Here is a 6,166-nt window from a genome sequence, read left to right as displayed (position 1 = left end):
TTTAATCTCAGAAGCAATTATTTGGTATTCCCCTTTCATCTTTCTCAGCATATAAGCACCAAAGAAGCGTATATTTGCATTGTGCTAGGTCAGCATGTTGTATCGCACCTTATTTGTATGTGTGTGAACGTGCATGCACGTGTCTGTGTGTGCATGTGTGTATACATGCATGTGGAGGCCCAGAGGTTGACTTGGAGTATCTTCCCGTACCACTCTACACCTTACGTTTTTTCGATAGCATCTCTCACTGAATCTGGAGCTTACTGATTGGCCAAGATGGCTGACCAGCAGCTTCAGGGAGCCTCCTGTCTCTGCCTCCCAGTGTTGGGGTTACAGATTCTCACCACGTTTACATGGGTGCTGGGGATCTGAACTCAGGTCCTCATTACTCATCTCTGGGAGTCCCGGGGTGCTCCACTGGCCCCCAAACCACTGTCTTTTCTGTAGGGGAAACCATCCATGAACCATGGGGTGAGTTCTGCCTTCAGGGATAGCTCAACGACATGGAGGCACAGGTACCTGAGGATTGAGTATGCCTGACCTGAGGCTGGCTCTTTTCTCTGCTACTCATGTTACCTCAGGAAGTAAGCAGTTCTCACTTCCAAGAGCCCCAGTGTCGAGTAAGGACGATAAAATGCAGCCTCCCGGGATGCTGATGAGTGTCTGCTGTAGCCTGAATGAGGAATGTCACCCAAAGAGTCGAGTTTGAACACTTGGTCCCACTGGTGGCGCAGTTTGGGGACGTTGTGGAACCTTTAGGTTGGGGACCCGCTGGAAGAAGTGCATCATTGGTGGAGGACATTGAGGTTTCCAGCCTGGCCCCGCTCCCCGCCCTCTTCCTGAGTGTGCTTGAAAAGCGACCTTGCTAGGCCGCCTCACTCCCCTGCTGCCGTGCCTTCCCCGCTCCGATAAACTCTTTCCCCACTGGAACTGTGAGCACAAACAAACCCTTTCTTCTTTATGCTGCCTTTCCATTCCGGTGACCGGGAAGTAACTGATATGAGAAAGAGGAAGGAAGAATCCAAAAGTTTCCACAGGCGATTGCTGGTTTCGGTGGGGGTGGGGTGGGGAGGCGTCAAGGCCACCATGGATGGGCAGCCCTGAGGAGCTGAAAGGTGAGGACAATTAGTTCCACAAGACCCCCACGTAGATGGCCTGCATGCGCCACACCAAGCACCCACTTCCCCGTGAACCCTCTGCGGTGATTTGTTTTTCCTTCTTTCTTTTCTTTTCTTTGACACAGAGTTTCTTTGCATAGCCCTGGCTGTCCTGGAACCCACTCTGTAGACCAGGCTGAACCCAGAGAGAGATCCACTTGCCTCAGCCCCCCATGAGCTGGGATTAAAGGCTTGTGCCACTACCACATGACCCTCCGGGTTTCTTGTCCCTGCCTGGGTCAGGCAGGAGTAGACAGGTAAAGGGGGGCAAAGCTTTCTTAAGGTACTCACTCACTTGTGGGATGGCTGGGATTTGAATTGTAGAGCATCCAGCCTAACCATCGGGCCGCACAGCTTAGAGACGAGGAGAGACAAGAAATGGGAGTGGTGGAAGGAGGTTCTGGAGAAATCCTGGTCCCTGGCAGCCCAGAATCTGCTGCAGGGAGTGAGGATTGCCAGGTCTGTCCAGGGCAGGGGCCCTTCCAGAGGAGAAACACGAAGCTGGGCGGGGAAGATGAAGGAGGGGACCCTGGTGGGGCAGACTCCTGGCAGAGGGGTCAGTAGCAATTTAGGCCCAAGCTCTGGGAGTGTTGATGTTTGCTAAAGGGCATGGGTTGGAGGCAGCCAGGGTAAGGTTACTGCTGGGAACAGTGGTGAGGTGTGGGTGTAGAGGACAATGGGTTATCTGAGGAGAATCTCATGCATTCCTGAGAGAATGGAGGTCACCTGAGGGCGCTGGCTGGAGATGTGGAGTGGCAAATGGAAAAGGTAGCTGATCATAGCTGTGATCCTACATGCCAGCAGGGGGCCTCAAGGACCAGAGAGGACAAAGGCAGGTACTCAGTCTTACTTTGCCAGTGGGGACTAGGCTTATTAGAGACAGAATATGACTTGTCCAAGGTTACACAGGCAAAGTGTGAAGAGACCCTGGAGCCCTGGCCTGTGGGATTAGCCATTGCCTCGGTCCCCAGGATCTCAGCTGCTCCGTGTGCTGCCAACAGCAAAGCGACAAGTTGGAAATGAAGTGCTGAGTGGTGGCACATGATGAGGGTTTGCTTTGTCACATTTTAAAAATACTCAGCTTTGCAATGTCACCTGAGTGCATTTCTCCCAATATATGCCTGGGATCTTGTCTTAGGAGATGTTCAAGTCACAGCTGCCAGGGCCAGGCCAGCTACAGACCTCCCAGTCAGTTGCTGCACGGCACACCCTGGGTGGGAAAACACATCACTGGCAAAGCTGAAGGCCACATATCCTCATTCCAGTTAGCTGGAGGACACATGGGGTCTCCTGCTCTCCTCTCAGATGTCACGTGACCAGTCCAGCATCCCAGTAGTTTCTACTTTGATTCTAATTTGGACTCTCCCCAAGGTTAGAATGTTGAATCATAGTTAGTGGTTTGCATTTGGGACTATGATCCCCTTTGTACAACTTTCCCTGCAGTATGTGAGAAATGCACGTGGCTCTGTGTTTCTCTGTGTGGATATGTGAGGTAGAAAGATAAACCTTCTGCACACTGGAGGGAACCCACTGCAGACATTAAGTCCTCGGCCCCAGAGGCACCCTGATTTCTGGATAGAGTTTTCTTGCATTGTCATGGGCATATCCCTGTAGTGAGGTAGTTCTGTGGCACTGACCACGCCCATTGGGGGTGGAGCCATGGGCGGAGTGACCTGTGGAAGGAGGTGGGAGGAGAGCAAGGAAAGGCTCTCTTTCTGGCGTGACTCGGACAGGAGAGGATCGGGTTGAATTTCCTGGTGTTTATCTGTCTAGGTTGTAAGTTATTTCTCCCTGAATAAACATCTATTCGGCCTATTTGTTTATCCTGATCCTTATTTACCGCGATATCTGGTGTCAGAAGTTTATTAACATTAAACTTTCTTAATGCTGATGAAAAAGGAAAAACAGCTGCAGAAAGACACTGGACAATAGAAAAAACTTCTGAATTAAATCAGCCAGTGTACTTCAAGGATGTACTGACCTCAGAATGGAAAGCAGGATATGTGTTACGTTTGGGTAGGGGTTTTGCATTTGTATCTACAGGAGAAGAAAAACTATGGATACCATCTAAGTTAATCAAGATTCGAGTTGAACAAGAGAAACATCTTAATGAAGAGAAATGACAAGTCATCCAACAAATTAGGTCCCATGAGGTGTGCGGAGGCCTCTCAAAGGTAGGGGAAGTGTTCGGTTCTTGTTTTTACAGGAAAACAGAGAAAACCTATCATCAAACAGCCAAAAGACACTGAACATGTAGGTGGCTACAGAAGAGAAGACAGCTCTTCAGAAACAATCACTTAAGGAAGCAGAATCTGATATATGGTAAAAAAAAAAAATATTTAATTGTAGTAAACTATTTCTATATAGAAATCTATTTCTCTCTACTATCTAGTATTCCTGAAGTCCCAATTTTTGTAAACCAATGTTGGCTTTGGAGTTGGATTTGGCTTTCCTTCTCTAAATTCAAGCATGTTGTTAAGATTAAATTCATGGTTTCTGCCTTAAATCAAGATGCCAATTGGTGTAAGGAAGAAGAAAACAAAATCTGGGGACTCATATCTTATATGCAATTTTCTCTCTGAAATCCTAATTTTCTCACATACTTTTAATGCTTATTGTTGTCTTTCCCTAATGCATACCTTAAAACTTGAAAATTTTACTTTAATATTGATGTGTAACTTTTCCACAAGGAATAATAACGATTCCTAACAGCAGTCTTTGAACTCTCCGGAAAGAAGATGGGGCCCCACATCACCGTTTCCACTTGACTCAACCTGATGCATCGGAACTACAAACATCACCCTAAAACCGGTTTGAGACTGTTTTGCTCGAGACAACTCATGACTAGCTAGCTGTAATGGTGCACCTTTTTATTACACCCTGGCCAGAGTTTCAAATAGAACTACAGTCAAGAATTTTCTGCCACACAGTGACTAACTACATATGTCACAGCCAGTTCTGTTGAGAAATTTGGTTGCTAAAAATTTTCTTCCTACAGGATCCATTGAAGCAATCATCGTCCCAGTTCAGCAGGAAGTAACCTTAAGATAACGACACCCCCTTTCCCTACCCTTGGAATTTTGGGATAATAGTCATCGTCTTTGGGTTGGTTTTAGTTATTTGGGATTGGGTGATGCTTACACTCGGGTTTATCTTTTAGACAGGAATAGGGAATGGGTGGGAAAGGTATGGTTTAGATGGGATATAGGTAGATTAGCCTATTTTCTTGAGAATTTGTGTAAGAATGAGATAGTATTTTACATCTTACATTGTTGTGTATTTTTATGTGGTAAGCTATGTAAAATTAAGTTTATATTTTGTTATATTGTGTTAAATCTTTCCACTTACAATGTTTTATGCACATTATTTTTTTACCATATTTATGTATGTATACTTTTCTTGTATTCAAGACATTTTGTATATTGATACAATTTGGGATATTTATCTTGCTGCCCTTTATAGTTCTACCTCTTGTCTTGACACTTATACTCTACCTCTATTTTAGGGATTTACATGTAGGTATATGTAATAGTTATATTGTTTAAGTATTTGTTTCTGCTTTACTCAGGGAAGTTTTAATCAGTCTTTTTAGCTAAGTTCCCAAGTATTACAGATTATCTTCACTCACATTTCCTGTACCTATGAGATTAGTCAGATATAGATGCTTAATCTTCAATCACTTCATAGACATGCAGAACATGGCATTTAAATGTTTTAATATTTGTACTCCATTGACATGAGACACTGTTGCTCCTGACAGCACCGTGCACTTTCCCGAAAATATGTTGGACACTGTTGTTGCTCCTGCTGGAGTTCAATCTCGCCTCAGCTAATGGCCTGTTGGGCAAAGAATTGCCCCCACCTTGACCACTGATTTGGACATGCAGTCCTATGTGCTTGCAGGAGACAAATATAGAAGACTGCTTGACCTTGCCAAGTCAGGGTAAGACAGCCATTCTATTTCCCTGCTGTTGTTGTGGTCTGTCAAGTTCTCTTGGCCTTAGCCAAATCTGGGTGTACCAACGTCGCTGTGAGACCTAGGGTGACTGTCCAGGTGGCTTGCTGTTTCTGTCCTTGCTGCACCTTTTGGAAGGTGTCCATCTGCATTTCCTGTCTACTCTAGTATTGTTAATTTCCTTCTCAGGTCTGGATGAGGTTGAAGATTAAACTATCACAACTATTATTCTCTCTTCCTAGTTAGATATATTAGGTACTAGACTTACGTTTTCCAGCTTAGGACAACTCTATTGTAAACTCCATATTGCCCTCACCCTAGGACTAGATATGTAGGTCATTTTGTTCTCGATTTTCCTTTTCTTAGAGCACACTTGTTATTCACTGTTTTGTATATAGTTTTGTATTAAGCCTAAATCTTTTCTTTAGACTAAAAGGGAAATTGTAGTGAGATAGTCCTTCTGTGGCACTGACCACGCCCATTGGGGGGTGGAGCCATGGGCGGAAGTGACCTGTGGAAGGAGGTCGGAGGGGGCCAGGAAAGGCGCTCTCTTTCTGGCGTGACTCGGACAGGAGAGGATCGGGTTGAATTTCCTGGTGTTCATCTGTCTAGGTTGTAAGTTATTTCTCCCTGAATAAACATCTATTCGGCCTATTTGTTTATCCTGATCCTTATTTACCGCGATACATCCCCAGTCATCTCTGCATTCTGTAATGTGGAGCCTGCAGGGGTTTTATTATATGAGGCTCATGCTGTTCTGCTGGCAGGGATACTTTGTGTGGATGAGGTGAGTGTCCCAAAGTGTTCCCTGTGAACACCCAGTGTCTACTGGCCCATCCACTAGTGGTCCGTGCCTCTGGTGGGTAAGAACAAGGAGCTATTGTTGCTCTCCAGAGTGTCAACATTGTCGTACAAAGAGCCATCTGTTTAGAGATACTTGCAGGAGTACAGGGGTTAGACGTAGGCAGGAAGGGATTGGGGCAGGTGAAGCAAGTGTGGCAGGGTCACCATAGTGATCTGAGAGGCTGTGTGCTTGAAGAGTGTCATAGCTGTG

Source organism: Phodopus roborovskii, unplaced genomic scaffold (assembly GCF_943737965.1).
Source record: "Phodopus roborovskii unplaced genomic scaffold, PHOROB, whole genome shotgun sequence".
In the NCBI taxonomy this organism is placed as follows: Eukaryota; Metazoa; Chordata; class Mammalia; order Rodentia; family Cricetidae; genus Phodopus; species Phodopus roborovskii.
Note: the sequence above shows the minus strand (reverse complement) of the source record.